The 19431-nt window shown below is 44.3% G+C and overlaps 1 protein-coding gene across 10 annotated transcripts in view; it reads left to right on the top strand.

Moving 5' to 3' along the window:
* Erc2 (ELKS/RAB6-interacting/CAST family member 2) overlaps positions 1–19431 on the top strand; it is a 963719-nt gene that overhangs the window by 866688 nt on the left and 77600 nt on the right. Inside the window, exon 20 of one of the 10 annotated variants that reach the window (XR_001234567.1) lies at positions 910–1126. The exons of the other annotated variants lie outside the window; for them this stretch is intronic. The gene's annotated coding sequence lies outside the window, so the exon portion shown is untranslated. The remainder of the gene's footprint in view (positions 1–909; positions 1127–19431) is intronic. 10 annotated transcript variants of the gene reach the window in all.

Here is a 19431-nt window from a genome sequence, read left to right as displayed (position 1 = left end):
TGATAGCCTTTTAGACATAAAAAACGCCAAAGTTAAGAAGCACAAAATGCTCCCTCTGCAAGTCATCAGGGACTTGAGGGAAGAGAGGGCAAAATGGGAGAGCCGAAGGGAAGGCGCCTTGGGGCTCCGGGGTTGGTGATGCCAAACGGTGGTCCTGCACCTTGTCTGTCTGGACAGTCCTAGCTGAGGACGGCATCTCCCCCACGCTGCTGCTCTGCAGGAAGCAGAGCACTGCAGATGGGTCTATTTTAGAGCCCTTTGGTTCCATACTTTTGTTTCCTTCACACTTGTAGTACAACCAACTATTTCCTAAGTCTTTGACCTTTCTGAGATCCCACCAGCGATGCAGAAACACGACTGGGTGATAGAAATTGGAAGACTACCTTGTGACGGGGTCTGCAGCCTCCAAGTCTCCATCCTGTGGGTAGTGTAGGATTGTGGGCTGAGAACAAACAGATTCCAACCGCCCGGACCAGCCCTGTTCTCTTGTCTTAGGATCTGTACATCCTGACCCACTCCAGTCTTCTCTGGCTAGCTTCATGGGGCCCTAGGCTCGATGTTAAATGTCCCTTCTGGGCACCTCCCCGACTTCTCCTCCGGCCTGGGCTGGCTGCCTTTGCTTTGTGCTCCATAGTACCCTCCAGGTTCCCCCACCCACTGTCCTGTAATTGCCTGCTTCATTGTCTCTAGAATAGCCCGGAAGCTCCGCGAGGGCAGGGCCTGAGTTTCCATTTGCCACTCCTTTATCTCCCTCCAGAGTCTAGCACGGTGCTTGATAAGCATGTGGAGTGAATGAGTGAGGAACGCAGTGGTCGCTGAGTGTCCTAGAAGACTGTGTGTGCTGCCTGGGTTTCCCTACCCTTGCTGTTAATACTGCTTTCTTGTTGCTTACCATTTTCATTGCCCTAGATGATCCAGCTCTGTCGGAGGCACGTAGGCACAGACAAATCTCATGCTGTACATTGATCACCTGTCCAACCTTTGCCTAGAGTGGGAGCCCCCAGTTCCTTCAAGAGATCCAACTTTACCTGTCTGTAAAGAAGAAGAGAGGAGGGAGACAGCAGGGAGGATCCGGTGGCAGTTTAACACCAGAGCAGGTCCAGTGTTTACTTTGACCCTTTTGGAGGTGGGTAACTGCAAATGTGTTGGGGTGCTGGGTTCAGAGAGACTCGGAAATAATGGCCTTGGAGATTGGAGCTCACGTGTACTTCACTTTTGCTAGCGTGCAAGGCTGCTATTTTGTATTTGATTCATAGCCAGGCTGTTCCTTGACTCCCTCTAGCAAAGATCCACATGATGTAAGTTCTTGCATCGGTCTTGTCGCAGCTGCACAATGCTGTTTGTGTCTTGCAACATAAACTGAGAGGTGGGTCTTCCATTGGTTGCCATTTAGTGACTATTGTATTTGTTACCTGCTTGCCAAGGCCCGTGATTTTCAACAGTCTTTCTTGTTTTGACCCAATAGCTTTTTCCCCCTGATACTGCGGATTGAACCAAGGAGCTACAGCACCAGCCTCTCTTATTTTTTATTTTGAAATAGGATCTCAGTAAGTTGCCCAGGCTGGCCCTAAACATGTGATCCTCCTGTCTCAGCCTCCTAAGTAGCTGGAATTATAGATAAGCATTTGCCCCTGTGCCAGATGATCCTTTGACTTTTGATATTCTGAATTCTTCTACTCACCAGGTGACCTGGTAGACCATGGATGGCAAACCTTTTAGCTCTTCCAGTGATAACAAACAGCCTGCCGCAGCACACGTGCCACAGGTTCGCCACCACTGTGCTAGACTATGAAATCCCTAGTATCTACTGCATGGATGAATTTACTTAGAGTCATCACCACCCAGTCTTGGAGTGTCTAATTAGCTTCTTCCCAGGCAGAACGTAGCCCTATGACCTTCAGCTCCAGGCAAGAGAGCCCCTTACTGAACCCATACGCCCCAGGCTGCACCTGAGTTTGACCTGTCCATTACTGATGGGCCTGTAGTGATAATGTCTGGGTAGATGGAAGTTTGCACATGGAAACTACAGCCTAATATGTGGCGGGACAGAGTAAGGCATTGGGCGCATGCTCCGTGTACAGCACTCTGACACACCCGTCCTGGATCTGATGTATTGGTTCTGATTCTCCTTATACTTTGCATCCTTGACTTGCACTTCTACTCTAGCATAATATGCATGTAAATTAGACTTTTGGGGAGTTCCTTTCAGGAAAGAGTTTCATCCCACCTCGTTTTACAGTAAGTATATTCACAAACACTGCGCACTTTGAATCACACAGCCACCGGCCATTGCGAGCTCTGTTCCTGAGTTCTAAGGAAACATTTAGTGAAAGTTTCAGTTTTGGAATAGCATCAAGGGATGCCTCACCACCTCATATCCTTTCTGGATTGAGGCATGTAATAACCGCCTACACAAATAAATCACATACTTTTGCAAAAAAATTAATCTTTGAATTACCTTTAATTTATGATTGAACTTCGCAGTGCAGTATGTGAGTATCCTACCTTGTCTCATCACGGTGCTCTATTTCCTTTCAGAGTGCTCTATATACAATAGGTTAATCTCCCTATGATCAGCGTGCAGTGTGAATAAATGCTGTTTTAGGTCATACTCAAACTACTCATTGTTTCGGTTATTTTGTTTTAAAACTGTTTCAGCCATGTCCCTTCATGGATTGATTTAGTCCACAAACAGATTTAAACACAGGTTCTCTAAGTACAGTGCCTGGACCAATAACCTGAATCCCATCACCGTCGCATAGAAAGTATAAGTCCTCAGGCCTCTCCCAGGCCCGCTGAATCAGAAACTCTGTGAGTGGGGTCCAGGGAGCTATGTCTCAGTGACGCTATGGTGAGTCTGTTGCATGCAAAAGTCTGAGAGACATTGGTTTAAAATTCTGCCAGTGCAGAATGTGGAGGTATTAAGGTGTGTGACTACAGTTCTGCCATCCAGGAGCCCATGTTCTGATCAAGGGCATACGGCATCAGTTCAGACAGTTAAGCAGAGCAATCTTTATAAAATGTAAATTACATCATATACTCACTTCCTAAACCCCTGCAGGCAGTTCCCTTTGTTCTTGTAATGAGTCTAACTGCTTGACTGAGGCCTGCAAGGCCAGGCATGTTCTGTCCCCTACCTTCCCAGCTCCATCTGGTACCGTTCCCTTTCTTCCCTGTGCTCTGTCACACTGCACCAGGCTTCTTTCTGGCCCCCAACGTGCCCATTGGGTGTGGGGTCAGCAGGAGCGTGGAGGAAGGGGAAGGTAGGGCGAGAGCGTGGTAAAGGAGTAACAACAGGCTTGGACACTGAAGTATTTTTCACATGCAGCAAAATACTTCTAAACTCTTGCCTTCATTGATTCATGTATCGATGAGTAGATGGAGAGATGATAGATAGATAGATAGACAGATAGATAGATAGAATGCTCTAGCGATGTGTTGTAGTGTTATTGGACTCATCTCACAGCATAGCCACGCCTGAAAAGACTTGCCAAATCGGTAAGGAAATAGTGCATAGTTTTTGTTTCACCTTAGCGGCCTGTATTGTTACTGACTTCTCTCTCTGAGGGTTGGCGGGGCTGGTCCAGGTGCTCAGTCACTCCGGGAACCGAGTAACCGTGGCTGGAGAGACCAGTGTGAAATTGTGTTGCCCTACAACATTTATGGAGGAGACAGATGACTCTTGCTGTCCTCGCTTAGTTTTAGGAAAGATGGGCCTCATCTATGGGGTTTTGTCTTTTTATTAAGAATATGGCTCTTTGAGATATTAAATGGGTCATGTAATGTAAGAATAAAGTAGCTGGGTGGATTTTTATACACTGTGGAAATAGTGTTTCTCAAGATTCTCTTCATAATGACAAAGGAGGAAATTTTTAAAATATAATTTTTTAAATGAATTCAATGGAAGCAAAGGGTTTTTAAATGTTTAGAACTTCTGGACCCAAGAATAAGGGCTACTTTTTTTTTGGGGGGGGGGCTTTTCATCTTGTTTTTGTTTTGACTATCCCAGCTGTAATTTTCGTAGTCCCAGGCTATTATTTTATAAATGTACCATCTCTGGATTTGGACATCATTTGCTCATTAGGAAGCCTCTCATTTGAAGCCTTCTGCAGAGGAGCAAAAGGTCAGCTTGGAAGTGCTAACAAGGAGGGTGAGATACGGGGGAAGTGCTCCTGCCAGCCACCCCGCAGCTTCTTCTCACCTTGTAAATCCCTCGCAGGGAAGGGGGAAGTCTCCTTATGCCCACAAGCTCCAGCACCCTTGAGGGTGCCCTTTCTACTAAGACAAAGCCAGTCTGCCCTACTGGGTAGCTAAGTGCTCCTATGCCAACCCCACAGGCTGGGCAGGCTTCATCAAATAACTATATCTTCACATTCTGAAACATGCTCTGAAGGACAAATACAGAGAGCTTGGAGAGCTGAGAACCAGGACAGAGGCTCCCTCAGGGGGTTCGGGGGTCACAAGGTCAAGAGTGTGAAAGATTTGGATAGGTGTCTAGCTTGGCAGCATGGGACGGGACAAAGGAGAATGTCCCCAGGAAGCTGGCATCACTTCCCTTGCTAAGTGGGACTCTGCCCACACAGGCTACCTCAGCGGAGAACCTTCTGGGCAAATAACCAAGTGGGTTGGAAACACTGCTGCAGTGAACCCCAGCGGAAGAGTACTTCTCCCACAGACTTGGATTTCTGAGTCTGCTAATCGTAGATGCTCTGTATCTGAATGTGACACTAGCACCTTAGCACGTATTTCTCTACCTTTTATGCTTTTTCTAACTCTTGGTGCATCTCTCGAAGACACTCCTTTTCAGGGCGGGTCTGGTCCTTGAAAACAAACTGCCTGCAGGCTCTTCACTATTTCCTGGGGATTGCATCCCTGACTTCCTGGTGACGGTTGTGAACACCTTCCAAAAATCTACTCAGGTGTGGCCAGAACTCCGTGAGGGAGGAACTCTCTCTCCCCCTGCCTTCTCAGCCCAGAGGCCCCTTTGCATGTGTCCCACCAGTCCTGCTAGTTGGGACACAGTTGGAGGGTGGGTTCTCCGGTTTTTCTTGGTCCCTAGCATGTTGACTGCATGGATCAGGCCCCAAGAAATTGTTGTTAAAAGAGAAAAGCATTTCTGCAAATCCAAATGCTCTGGCAATGTAGAGATTCAATTTCAAGCATGAGATAAAAGACTTCCCCGATTCATTTCTCCATCCACTTACCCTGAAACATTTACTAAGAACTTTCCTTTAACTGTACCACCAAACGCAATGCCTTGCTTAGGACAGTCAAGTGTCAGTGCTGCTGGCTGTAGAAGAGGTAGGACCTGAGCTCTCTGGCTCCTGAATCCCTGGCCTTCCTGTCCTGAAGCCCCCGACTTCACACTCTCCACTGTCTAGGAGTGAGCGTGCAAGTGCCAGGCTTTGCGTGTGTCTGCTTCTCTTTAGTGAGGCAGAACTCTCCCTCTGGAGAGAGACCTTGTTTTCTAGATTTGTGACATGAGTCTTGACATTTTAGAGTGCCTAAGGACAGCTTGCTCGTCCGCACACAGCGAAGGTGAGTGTGAAATCACAGGCAGCAGGTAAAACTTTCAATGTGGTCTGAGTAGCCTTTTAAAAAATTCACAAACTAATGAAAACAGGCTTTGGAGCACCTAGGTGTCTATGAACTGAAGAAGACCTGCTGTCTTTCTGAGAAGGGGGAATTTTTGGATTGAAATGAAAGGTCTGTTTCTTCAGTCTGAAGAATTTGAGCCTGGCCTCCCAAGTGAGCTTAAAAATCAGTTCTGCCCAGATTGCTTTTTTTTTTTTTACACAGTTCCTAAAACCTAAAAATGGGGCAAACAATTCTGGCTTTCTGAATTTTGGGGGGAAATCGGATGATTGGATATACTGAGCCCTATTCCCTCAGGATTCTTCAAGCATACCCCTCATCCCAGCAGGCTCTCTCCAGTATACCGGTCACCGGTGTTGGCCTGAGCAAACCTGGACACATTTAGGTTTCCTCCTGGTCCCCATCAAGACAGAAGGTGACTCTGGTTTGGACCTACAGAAGAAGGCCATGGGGTAGGCTTGTTGTGGTCGGCATAAGCATGATGATACCCAGCTTTGTCCCGCCTACTTCCTGTCCACATGCCGTATGACAGAACCTATATATTGATATCAATGGCTCACCACCCATAAGAATCACAGGGCACTGGCCCCAGCCTTGCCTTAGTGATTCTGACACAATGGCCCTGAGGCCATGTCCTCCTGGACAGCTTTGGAAGGTTGGATTTATGGCTCATGCATGGCCCGCCTGCTCTTGGGACTAGTGTCCTGTACCCATCGCCACTCTTACAGGCTTCTGCTTCCCTTCCTGAATCCTCCTGGGGCCCTGCAGGCCACTGTCATAAGTGTGGACTCAGAGAAGTGTACACGTGCTGATATAGCTAGGCATTGAAGCTTGAGGCAGGAAGCCTACCAGCTCAAGCCCAGCCTGGGCGATTTAGTGAAACCCTGTCTCAAAAAGCTAAAAAAAATTTACTGGGTACAGTGTGAAGATCCTGAATCCAATCCCCAGTATTGGAAGAAAAAACAGACAGAAAAGGGGTACAATGCAGGAGACAAAAATATTGTCTTGGCTGGAAGTCACAGGTTTATCAACTGAACCTGGGCAGGGAGGAGGCAGCATGAGGATGTGAACACACACCGTGTCCTCTTCTATGTACTGGTTTGGAAGTCCTCCGTGCCTGCCGGTTCCAGAGGCTACCTGATCCGTGCTCCTTCAAGGCACCTGTTAGTTTCTTCCTGGATCCATGTGGTCATTTTTTCCTAAACAAGTCAGTCATTTTGCCAGAATATTTCTAGTGCTTGCTTCCTGGTGTTTAGATTTTTCCTGGTATTTGCTAAGCCCTTTTAAACTGCTATATATGTTTTCCATGACTCTTCAGAGACTGATTTATTCAACAATATCTGGATTCATTTTTTGACTATCACAATTCAAGATGTGTGTGGAGACGTGTTATTGGTATGTACTAGGCAGAGTCCAGGGAAATTGCTAAGCATTCTGTAATGCTGAGGACAACTTACTGATCCAGCTCAAAATATCAGTAGTGCTGTTATTTAAAGAACCGGTCATAAAGGGAACAAATTCTATATTCAACATCAATTGTTCTTTGCCTGGGGGCTTTTAATCCATTGGGAGGCTTCATACATGCACAGTCTGTCTGCCCTGCACCAGGATAGAATGCTTTATAAATACATGTCTGGCAAATTCTCTGATATGCGTGTAGACATTATTGTGACTTCTAAGATTTAAAAACATTATTGAATTTAAACATTAGCATTTAAGAACATTACTGAGTCCCTGGTACCTTTTGATCATCAGGTGCTTTTCTGAATCAAAGGATGTGAGAAATAAAACGAAACTTCAAGGGGGGAAAGGCTACAGAATATTCTGATGTTTAAAAAGAGTAAAGCTATGCAGCCTCTATCTTTCATGATAAATCTGAAGTTTCATTGTGCTCTTCTTTGAATGGGTGCCTATCCAGGGAAAGTCCTTAGTGCCGGATGGCCTCTCACCAGTGGCTACAGTGTTGGGGCAGATCTGGCAAGCAGATGTTTGTGATGGAAACTTTCCATTCTAGAATGTTTCCTTCTGAGGAAGGAGAAGCGTTAGGTCAGAGAAGAATGTCCCAGGACAATCTTTCCCTTTGTTAATTAATGCCGTCATCTCCCACCCCCCTCCCCGCCACCACCAGCAGCCTCATCTTCCTGAAATCTTCAGTAGGAAGATCATTTAACAAATACATCTGGCATTGGTCAGGATTTTTCTAGCCACACTTTAATAAGGAATGGATTTAATCAGATTTAAAGAAACATTAGTACTCATTCAATAATAGTGGTACATCTCTGGAAGGCCTCTGGGAGACATATTACCTAAAGCCAGTTTCTTAAGCACAACTAGTAAATGAATGCAGAATAACTGAGTGGATTATGTGAGGGCCTGGGCCTGAATCCTTAGTGACATTTATCAAGGTCCTTGGGACCCGTACTGTATTCAGTATTCTAATGCAGTAACCTAACTAGTCTTCATAGCAACCTATGAAGTAAGCACTAATGTTATAACCATTGCATAGATGTGGAAGCTGGGCTTATGCCAGTGAGAAATTTATGTAAAGTCACACAGTGATTCCTCCTTCTTTAACCCTTGGGCTACTAAGATAACTGCACTGATGATTTTGATCTAACAAGCTCTTCTTTTAAACTCTCTTTTTTTGTTGTTTTTTTTTGTTTTGTTTTTAAATTGACCAATGCAGTTCCTGTGCTTACATGCAGCTATTTTGCGAAATGATTTAAGTCAGTCACAAGAGATTTGGCAAAGGCTAGAATCTGTATACTAGTGACAGAAATAGTGTGGAGAACAAGACATTCACAGGTTGTGTTCTCTGTCTCGTTTACAGTCTCCATACGTCATAGACTGCGGTGCAGGCGACAGGGAGGGGAGCGAAATGATGTTCCCAGTCAGGAATCAAGCACTTTCACTACCAAGACATGGTTTTAAGTAGGTGTTGCAGTTTCTCAATGTGTCAGGTATCTCCTGGCATACACGGGAGGTCATGGTTTGATCATTTATTCAACAGCCATTTATTTGACATCTGTTACCTACTGTAGATATGATGACAGACCTGCTCCCTTACTGAGACTATAACAGATATTCCTCACATAATGTGATTTGCCCTAAGGGTGAGCATTGGTCACCATGAGAAGCAATGACCCCTATAGCCTGCCAAGTTAGGCTGACATCAGATGTTTATTGAGTTCCTACTATGTGCTGGGCTCCATCCCAGGAGCCAGATATTGTAAACACTTTACATTTCAGTAAGGGTAGGTGGGTGGGAAATCAGCCAGTGAAAAAACAGAACGATGATCTCTGGGACTACTAAGTTGCATGAAAAAAATACAGTTGATTGATAATAGAAGGAGTGACTGGGAGTAAGAGAAGCTCCTGGAGAGAGGGCGGTCACAGAAGGCTTTTCTAAAGAGGTAAAACAATAAGACAAGCCTTGCAGGATGGGAACTGATTTCTAGGCAGAGAACAGGGTGGATTGGCCTTGATTTGTAAGGTTCTAAAATTTCATTATTTGCTAGCAGGAAAATTCAGAGGTCAAGTATATACCACCCCTTCAGGGATTTGCTGGTGTTTTTTGATGGCCAAACCTATCTTTAATTTTTTGTAAATATTTCATGTATACTTGAAGAAAATGCAGTCTCTGAGTGGTTGTTCGTTGTGTAGGTTTTAGGTGAAGCTTATATATTATATAAATGAAGTCTAGCTATTAATGTTTTCGCTGTTAACTGCTCAGTTTCTAAGAGATAAGAATTAAAGTCTTCCCGATGGTTGTGTATTTGGTCATTTCTTAGTAATTCTGTCAATTGTTATGTGCTGTATTTCTAGGATATGCTTTTATAACTGTATAAAATTTTGTGATGCAATGGTACAGTTCCTTGTGATTTGTTCTTATCTTTCATTAATACCCCTTTATCCCTCTTAATTCTTTTATCTAAATTTTTTCTGATAATATTGCTGCAACAATATCAGTTTGATTTGTATGCGTGAGTATATATTTTCTCATCCTTAGAAAGCTGTGTGTCCCTGGTCCATTTTTATGAGCAACATAAAGCTGAATTTTTAAATGCAATTTCTTTGTCTTTTAATAGATGAATTTAAGCTATTTGTATTTATTGTAACTAATCTAGGTGGATTTAACTGTCTTATTTTGCATAGTTTAGTATCATGGGTTTTATTTCTTTTTTTTTTTTCCACTTTCCTATCTTGCCCTATTTGAATTGACTGTATTTTCTTTATTTCTTTGTATTTCTCCCTGCACTGGTTTTGGAGTTACATATTCTATTTCTCTTCTTCTAGTGGTTTAGATATTATCTAGAGCAGAGTTTGGCAAACACTCAGAAGCTCTTAATGCATCATCCTCAGTTGGTTTAAAGGCTTTTTCTGGTACTCTAGTTCCCTAGTGGTCGAGTCTTTAATGGTGTAAGGTGTAAATGAAAGTGCAAAGTGTGGTCACTGTGATGATTTTATCTGGGAGTATGGATTTCCAGCAGGCCTTTGCCAAGACCCATACCCTCTTGCCTGAGGCTGCCGGGTAATTGACGAACTGCACAGCTCCCAGAGGTAATTGGTAACATGGCGGCTTTGGAGCAGAGTCACTTGGTTTCTTCTGTTGCCTTTTCCTTTGTCTGCATTTGAGCTCTTGTAAGTGATGATAAATGTTAAATAGCTCCTGTAAAACTGTTGAATTGTCAGTTTTTAAACTGCATAAAACACTGACATTTTCATTAGATCCCCGCCCTGAGGAATGTCCGGCTTTCATCATAACAGATTTGTTTACTTCTGCGGAGAGTCTTAATGTGCTAGCTATGGAAGAAATCTTTCTGTCACCTGCTCTTAAATGGGAAAGTCTTTGTTCAGCCAGAGAGTTTTGGAAAAAAGATTTACAAGAGGGCTTTTTCACCTCCCCTTTCTCCTCCACTGTCTCCCAAAGAGGGAAGGGATGGGAACAGAATCTTTGAAGAGCTTTGGTGCTGGTCAAGAAAAATTTCCTCCTAAAATAATCCTCAAAGTCCTTTAGGAGACAAAATGTTGAAGAGATGCTATTAAACCACTATTGTGTGTTTCAGTGTGTCCTTTAAGATAAGTCAGTCACATCCATGTCTTTTGGACTCCAACTTTTGTTGACATTTAAAGAGATATCTTGATTTTGGATTAATTAAATCTTGTGCATTACTAGAGAAAATAGTTTTAACTGGAAATCCTTCTAAGTAAATAAGATGAGAGGATCTTTATCTTTGGGTCGTTGCATTAGATTTTTGGCATTTTTTTCAGATGATGACAAATCATTTATGAACAAATGTGGAATCACCTCCATTAACAAGCTGAAAAATATGTGTGCTGAAAGGCAGGTATCTCAGTGTGACCAGGGCTGGGAACGTGAACTTCCTGGCATCACCACGTTGGCAACTTATGGCAAGATTTTTGTACTTATTTTTACTCATTTCTTCCTCTTCTGGAACAACTTGACTATTGATGGTGTCATTGGCAGGTTTGTCTACTTTCACATTCCAAGAGAGGCACCCTGGCATGGGGAAGCAAGGTCTCTGAGTCCAGCAGGTCAGGTCGGCATTTACTTTCTGGTTCTCGGATGTCTTGTGTATGCAGTCGTGAAGGAGTTAATGAACTTTTCTGCGTTTGCATTTTTCTCATCTATAAAACTGAAATAGCAGACCAGCTCTCCAGAGCTGATACGAACATGAAGTGGGATGATATCTGTGAATTGCACAGCATAAAACTTGGTCCATAGTACGGGGCTCTTGGATGACATTTGATGAGGATGTTAACGATGATGATGAAGGTGGCGATAGGGTAATGGCAGTGAAACAGAGGAAGATAACGGTAAGTGGGTGGTAGGGAAAAGAACGTTGATAATGGTGCTGATGTGACAGTGGTGGTGGTGATAGCTGGCTGTTTAAAAAAAGCTGAGAAAGATTACCGTGTAATCAAAGAACTTGAGGAAAAGCAGAATTGTCTGTTGCTACCTGCTCTACAGTCCCCAGCCTTCTGTTGTAACTTCTAGTCACTGGAAGGCCCTGCCTTAGCAAAATTCCAGTATAGATGGCAAAACGCAGAAACCCTATGCATGCACACATTTGTGTTTCTAGGCCTAGATTTTTTTATTTTAGAGAAAGCGAGGAAGTGTTATTCTGTGTCATTTAATCATATTGACAACTTTTTCATCTTAAAGGAAACATGTTTGTTCCTTGGTGGTACGGTGGAGTTGAGAGAGTCACTTCCTTCCATCCCTTTAATTCTAAACAGCACTCTATGGTCATCCCTCCCTCCATTGTCCTAAGAGAGCTCGAAAGTGAAACAAGAAAAACCCAGGGGATCTCTGTTGCACTACGTGAGAGCATCTGAAAGGTGGATCTACTCGCCAGACCTTCGGTCACCTTCGCCCTCCCTCAGACGCATTAAGGGCTCAGCAATATGTACTATGTGTCATAAATATAATCAAGATCAGAGTGAATTCTGGGACAAGCATGAATGTCAATCATTCCTTTCAGTCCCACCTGGAATTTCGGGGGAGGCAGCTTGGGTAAGGGTGTATGTGCTTTAAATTCCAAAAGCCTGACTTCTCTATGCACTATTGCTGTTGCTGTGAGCTATGACCTTTGTGCAGTACTTTTACTTTTCTGTCACCCTAGTCCCTTTTACTGTCTGCGCCCTATCTTTTGTTGCCACGGATCGGGCCTGAGCACAGCTTCCTGTCATCGTCAGTGAAGCGTAGCTGCTTTCCACCTGCTACTGTCTGGTGCTCGTTCCTGTGGGCTACCACGCACGCTAATATCTTGGCAATTCTTTCCTGGAACACAAGAGCCTGGATTGTAATGGCTTATTCCATGCCAACATCGCACTTGCGATACAAGCAGTTTTTGGAGATCTGTTCCCTGAACATTTCTCTATCGTCTCTTCACCACTTCTCTTTCTGTAGTCACTTGAATACATAAGGGTGGAACTCAGAGAAAACAGTGCAGAGAAAAGAAGGGGCCAACAGCAAGCAGGGCCAGAATCTGAGGGCAGGCTCACTGGGCAGAGGCGAGATAGTTCCAGGTAGAGCGGGGAGTTTGCAGAGTGAGAATAAAGGGAGACACAAAGGAATCAGCGCAAGACCACTGCTCTAAAGGGGAGAAGGTGTCTGTGTTTCCACATCCTCCTCCTCGTTGCCCTGGGGCCTCTCCCTCGCATGTTCTGTGCATTGTATGCAACCTGGAATCCTACAGACAGCCCTTCTGGGTTCCATGCCTTCGGTGGGGCCCACCTTCTGCATCCCCGGTGCCAGTCCTGCTCTTGGATGGATACAGTATTCTGTAGAAATTGACCAAGGGATGATTACACCAAAGTGAGGGTGGTGGCTAAGGTGAAATTTCTCATCCCCCTGAGATATTGTGGGGATGAGATAGCGGAGTGGAAGGAGCACTGGAGCCGCACAATCCACTGGAGCAGGGAAGGCTGAGGAGTTGAATCCCAGGTGTAGTTCACTGACCTGCCATTTTGCCTTGCAGTGACACGGGATGTCATATCTTTCTTGGTTGCCGGTATATCACGAGCGTGTTATGCAGAACCTGCCACATGTTAAGCACACATAGAATTTTTTAATAGAATTTATTTCACTGAGTGAGTAGGGAGAAAAATGAGATAAATGGCATAAAAACTGCCAGAAAAAAATGGCAAAATAGGATAAATGTGATCTGTTTCCTGGGGTGAAAAGTTTTTGAACACTGACGTTCTATGCAAATGTGAAGGACTATTTTCCTACGTACATTTTAGCAGGCACATTATCGGTGCGAGGAATGACTCCAACGGTAGAATATCAGCTGCCACTGGCGGGCAAGTGAAGAGACACTATCAGCAAAGCCGGGTGGGGGCTTCCGAGGGCTGCTCTCATTTAAGCACCTGGGTGTCTACACCTATTGGCTTGGCCTTTAGATCAGTGAGCTCCTATCCCTTCAGTAATCTGATCCAGTGTGATTTAGTCATTTTTCATTCTAGCTGATGAAAAAAGTGTGCTCTGTCATTGTAGAGAGGACGCTGAGGTCCTGGTAAGGCCAAGAGAAATGAAAAAAGTGTTCCAGATAAAGAAGCAAAGCCTGGTGCTCACTATTCACTCCACCTTCTCCTCACAGCTCTTCCTTTTCTACCCTTTCCTAGCATTCTACTAGCATGAAAAAGTCAATTGCCAGCCAAATCCCAGAGGAATAAAAGAAAAACATCTGCTCCCAAGGAGACGGCGGGAGGGAGATAGAAACATCCATAAAAGCTAAAGACATGGGCCTGGAAGGTGTGGAATCCAGCAGGCTGTTTATTTTCAAAACAAAAGCTTACTGGTCAGGTACTTTTCAACACATGAGAAAAAAAATGGAATGAACAAAACTTATGCCCTGACATGGGGACAGGCCCCGTAGTGGCCCGGGCTACTAAGCAAGCAAACACAGCCTCTGCTGATGCAGGACCCACGTGTGAACTCAGAAGCTTCAGAAAGGTTGTCCCAGCCACCCTTCCCGTGTTGCTGGGTCACCTAGAATCCCAGCTCCTTGCCCTCTCCGCACATTGGGACACACCAAGGAATCCTCACCTGGTGTTTCTGGCAGACAGCCTGGGGTGGTTAAAGAGATGTCCCTTAGTATGCCCACTTTGGGCTGACATCTCGAGAACTGCGCTTTGCCACACATCCTGACCAAAAGACCTTTGACACGTAGCAGTAGTTTTCCTTTAGAAGATACGAGCCAGGGAATTAGATCGATGTCACTGGTTACAAAATCTGCGTCAGCCACTTATATGCCACGTGACCTTTCTCCCAGCAGGCTTAACTACTCTGAGCCTCAGTTTCCTCACTGGCAAAATGGAATAAATGTCATCTGTCTCCTGGGGTGAAGTAAGCGGGAAAATAATGTGGGTGAAGTGTCTGATAGGAGATTTTTTTGAGCCGGTGCTTGGCAGTGAACCCGGCTGGAGAAGCCCCCAGGACACGCTGTAGAGTTGCTGTTTGCTTATTGTCCTTGCACGTGTTTGGTTCGCTGGTCATTCTTCATGCCCTTGAGCTCACGGTCTCCATCTGGAAAACAAAGTGTGTGACTTGACTTCTGTTCATCTGAGCCAGGTTTAGGGTTCTCTTCCAGCCCCGGTGTCTAAGGACTGTCCCGTGCCATCTGTCCCTTGCTTTTGATCACAGTGCTGGGTCCCGCAATGGTGAAACATGAGGTCTGAGGTCGTACGGGCGGGACCCCCAGTCGGAGAAGATATAAAAGACAAAAATGAGGAAAAATTCTTCTCAGTGTTTCCCAACTGCTCTACAATGACCATTTACTTTGAAAATTTTGTTTGAAAAAATACTAAACAAAAGCAAGGGAAAATCAACCACAGTTCCACCCTTTTAAGTTTTCCACAGATGCAGAATAAGAAGCTAATGTCTTGCATTCCCTTCCCCTTGGCTGTTTGGCCACGACCCCAGATTCCTTGACTGTGGACAGTGTGCTGTGCATCCTTCCCGGTTGTTCTCCTGAGCGTAGAACACGTATTCGTGTATTCCTGTGTGCAAACACACATGTGCTGTTTGTACAGAATCATTGCCTGCTATTTGCGTGTTGGGGTCGCTGCAGTTCACTCAGTGCGGTAGCTGGTTCATCCTTCAGGTCAGCGTGCATCGCTCTGCCTCCAGTGTTTAATGTGCTTGTAGCTTCCTGCAGTAAAGAAGTTTTACCCCCTGATAGGCGTTAGGCTGTGTCTACTTGGTAGAGAGAAAGCCGCGCTGAACATCATTTGCATTTCACTGTATATTCTGATGCTTTTATTTCAGTGGAATCAACTCTCAGAGGTCTCGCTTCTGAGTTAGAGGGTATGTTCTCTTTAAATTTTCATAAAACCTTCCAAATTGGTTTCTATGATGTTTCAAAGCCCCATATGCACCCAGCAACAGGATGAGAGAGCTCAGATTTCCCCGTGACCTTAGCAGCTTCTCCTATCATCAATCTTCTAGTCTGATGAGTAGAAAATTGTCTCATTCTGTTCTAATATTTATTTTGGTTACTTAGATTTAGCTCATTTTCTTCTGTTCGCTGGTTATTTTTTGTCCCGAGAATGCCTGTTAGTATCTTTGGTCCAGTTTTTTGGAGTGAAATTGTCTCTTTTTTTTTTTTTTTTTTAAATGCCTTATTTTTATAAATTTTAAAAAATATGATAGTGATATTTTAGAATGCAGGACCTCTCAAGGCTGTTGGGAGAACAGCGATTTCACCACGCAGAGATAGGTGAGTGAGAAGTAGTAATAATCCTTCTGTGTGCCCTGCGGTGCATAGGGCATTTTTCTTTCACTCGTGTCATTGCCCTGTAGGCTGCTCAGGGCTATCTTGGGAGGTAGGCTGACCTCCTGGCTGTCAGACCTTCACCTTGCCCCTGACTGATGAGGTCTCCTCTTAGGCTTGACCTGAGAATCCCGAGCCTTCCACTGGCCTGTCTCCTGCTGGGACTACTGCCTGGCAACATTCCCTACCCTCTGCGCACTGCCCCTCCCAAGCCCCCTGTCACTGAGCTGCACACACATGTTAGAGGACTGGGAACTCATTTACAAGCTCCCCCGGGAATTCGGTGCCATCCAAAACACTCATGCAGGTCTTGGCTGGTGATAGTTTTTATTCTTACCAATAAAATCTTACTTACCATTTATTGAGTGCTGCTACGTACAAGGCCAGTGTTCATCGCTGTGCAAGTGGTCCACTGTACTCCATGGGGCGATACTCACTGCCTAGGCACGTAGATTTAGAATTGCTTCTGCTGGTTGTTGTCTCTAATTTTCACAGAATTGCTACAGTAAGGAGCAGCAGGGTTGACTGTGTGCTCTCCGCTCTGCTAAGTTCTGTAAACACATTATTTTTAAATCCTTATAATAACCAGCTGAGGTAAGTGACACTGCCTTCATCTCTGCAGCCAAGGAAACAGCCGCAGAGAGATAAGTCATTTGTCCAAGATTCACAGCTAATAAGTGAATTCAGACTCAGGTCTAGCTGACCCCAAAGCTTTGCTTCTCTCTATGTTGGGATCTGCTTACTCCTCACAGCATCCTCCAAAACACCCCAGACCATGATTCTTGTAGATCTCCATCCACAAGCCTGTCTACAACCCTCCTGTCACTATGCTATAGAAGAGCTGGTATAGCCAAAAGGAACAGGAAGTAAGTTGCAAGCACTGGCGCGGAGCTCATGTCCAGGAGCCATGTGACCAGGAGGGCAGCACGTGTGGCTCTCGGGGTGGGAGCCCCACTTTTTTGGTGTGCTTTCAGTGTGAGTCAGGGTTTCCTGATCTCTGTCCCAGGATCAGTTCTCTTCAGCCACACTCAGTGTATGGATAACTGCAATGCAGAAGTATAGGAGTGAAGCCAATAATACATCTCTCATCTTTTGACTGTAGTGTTGATGGATGGGGAACGGGTGAGAGGGTTTTTCTGGAACTGATTTATCAGGTTGAGAGGATTTCTCTTTTGGTCCTGAGTTCACTTCTGAATCAGAATAAATGGATTCATGTGTCTTTTTAACATTCTATTGGTTTACCAGGGCCTAAGTTGAAATTCATCCTGAGGATCCATTTATTCGGATGCAGTTGCCAAGGTTTTGTGCTGTTTTTTTCTTTTGGGAGAAATGTTCCTAACGGTTTGCATGACTGCTGCCCTCATGGTACCCTGACTGAGAGTGGGGATTCCGACAGGAAGGAGAGGGGAGGCTCTCTGAACCTGGTTACGGCAGGGTTTCAGAAGCCAGGGGCTCAGCCCCAAGTACTACCCAGCTTAGTGCCTTTTGCCAGTTTCCTGGGGAAAACCAGCAAGGAAACAACCTTGATATTTGCTCAGCCTCAAGCTGAGGGTAAGGAGGGAGGTGGGAGGAGTTCAGCCTAGTACCGTATACCCATTGGTCAGTCCCTTGGGCAACTTAATTGTATCTGTGGCTTCGAATTATGGCCTTGGTCAATGAAAAGGATGTTTTTATAATTTAAAAGCCATTGATACTTGTGTTTTAAAAGCCTTGGACCAGTAGCCAGATACAGCTGTTTACTCTGAGCATCCCAGTGCTTGCTGTGATACTCACCCTGTGTCAGTGGCTGCGCATCTCCAGCCTCTGATTCCTATCTGTGGAATAGGATCGGTAAAACTTGCTTTACATATAGAGTTGTTGCTTGGATTAAATGGGATCGGACATACGAGTAGCTTAGCCTGAGGCCTGGCCAAGAGAAACCGTCAGCAGTGCTACCCCTGGCTCAGCAGACAAAGTGAAAAATACCCTATCCCACAGAGAGTATGGTGGTATGAATTTTACTGCACTGGTATGAATTGTACCACCACCTTGAAGAGCAATTTGGCAGTAACTAGACCAGTATAAATTAGACCTTCGCTATGATGTAACACTGCAGTGTGCTACTGTATACTCAAGAAAAATCCTTGGACTTACTTGTGTACAAAAAAACATGTGCAGTTAGGGCCACTGAAGCTTTGTGATCGCAAAAAAGTAGATATAATACAAATACTCATCAACAGAAGTTTCAATATATTCATCCAGTAGGATACCTCACAGCATTAAGGCAACTGTATTAACACACATACATTGCAAGCATAATTTTGAATGAACTAAATTATATAGTCATGCATCCAATATGACAAAATTTGTTTAAACTGCAAAAATTTACAGATTTATGCTATACAGTGGTATCTCAGCTCACAAACACGGCCATCTTTCCTGTACAAACACAAATGTGGCCATCTTTTCCAGAATCATAGAATGAGGTAAGTTCAGGAACTGAGGTACCACTGTATTTATTGATGAATGAATTTATAGAGTATGATAGTAGTTAGTGTATAGCAAGCATGCATAGAGACAATATCTCCTACTTCAGTTTACTTGGGGGTTAAGCAAGGGAGTGGAGTAAAAACAGGAAGGAGTGGGAGGAAGACTTAAATTATGTCTATTTTTTCTTAAAATAAGATTTGAAAGGACTATGGCAAATGTTGATTTATTCTACTGGATAGTGGGTACATAAATATTTTTAATTTACCAATTTGTTCTATATATTTTAAATATTTTACAATGCAAATATTAAATAGATAAAATTGAATTTTCTTATGTGGAAGGGAAGTTAAAATGATAAAAATTCTTCAGGAGTTTGTATCTTCTCTAATCATGGAAAGCGGGATAAGGTGCTTTGTGATGTATCACAAATGTTGTCTTAATTACTTTTTTGTTGCTGAGACACAATACCCAGCACCCACAATTTAGAGGAGGAAGGGTTTATTTTGGCTCACAGTTTGTAGAGGTTTCAATTCATGGTGGGCTGGCTCCAAGGGAGGGTGGCATGGTAGAGGAGAAAGAGTGCGTGGCAGAGCAGAAAGAGCGCATGGCAGAGGAGAAAGAGCTCATGGCATAACAAGCAGGAAGCAGAACAGAATCGAGAGAACAGGAAATCACTGTATATATAAGGCCACGCCCACAGTGACCCACCTCTTCCCACCAGGCTTCACCTCTAACATCACACCCAGCTGTAAAGCCATCAGTAGACTAATCCAATATCACACACCCGTGGTCCAGTCACCTCCCCAAAGCCCCAGCTATGAGGCTTTGGGGGATGTCTAGATATAAGCCATAACAGATGTAGAAAAATTTAAATCATTGGAAGATTTTAAAAAGAGAGTTAAAGATGTTTAAAAATATATAACCTTTCTTTTAAAAGAGCTGTTAGAACTACACTTGTTTCGCATGCACTTATCTAAAGAAATAATAATCAACTACATGGGGCAATCAAACAGTGAATGCTGGGCTGGGGATTTAGCTCAGTGGCAAAAGCGCCTGCCTGGCAAGC

This window comes from Chinchilla lanigera, unplaced genomic scaffold (assembly GCF_000276665.1).
Source record: "Chinchilla lanigera isolate Chin_1 unplaced genomic scaffold, ChiLan1.0 scaffold00029, whole genome shotgun sequence".
In the NCBI taxonomy this organism is placed as follows: Eukaryota; Metazoa; Chordata; class Mammalia; order Rodentia; family Chinchillidae; genus Chinchilla; species Chinchilla lanigera.
This window is presented reverse-complemented; position numbering and strand designations above follow the sequence as displayed.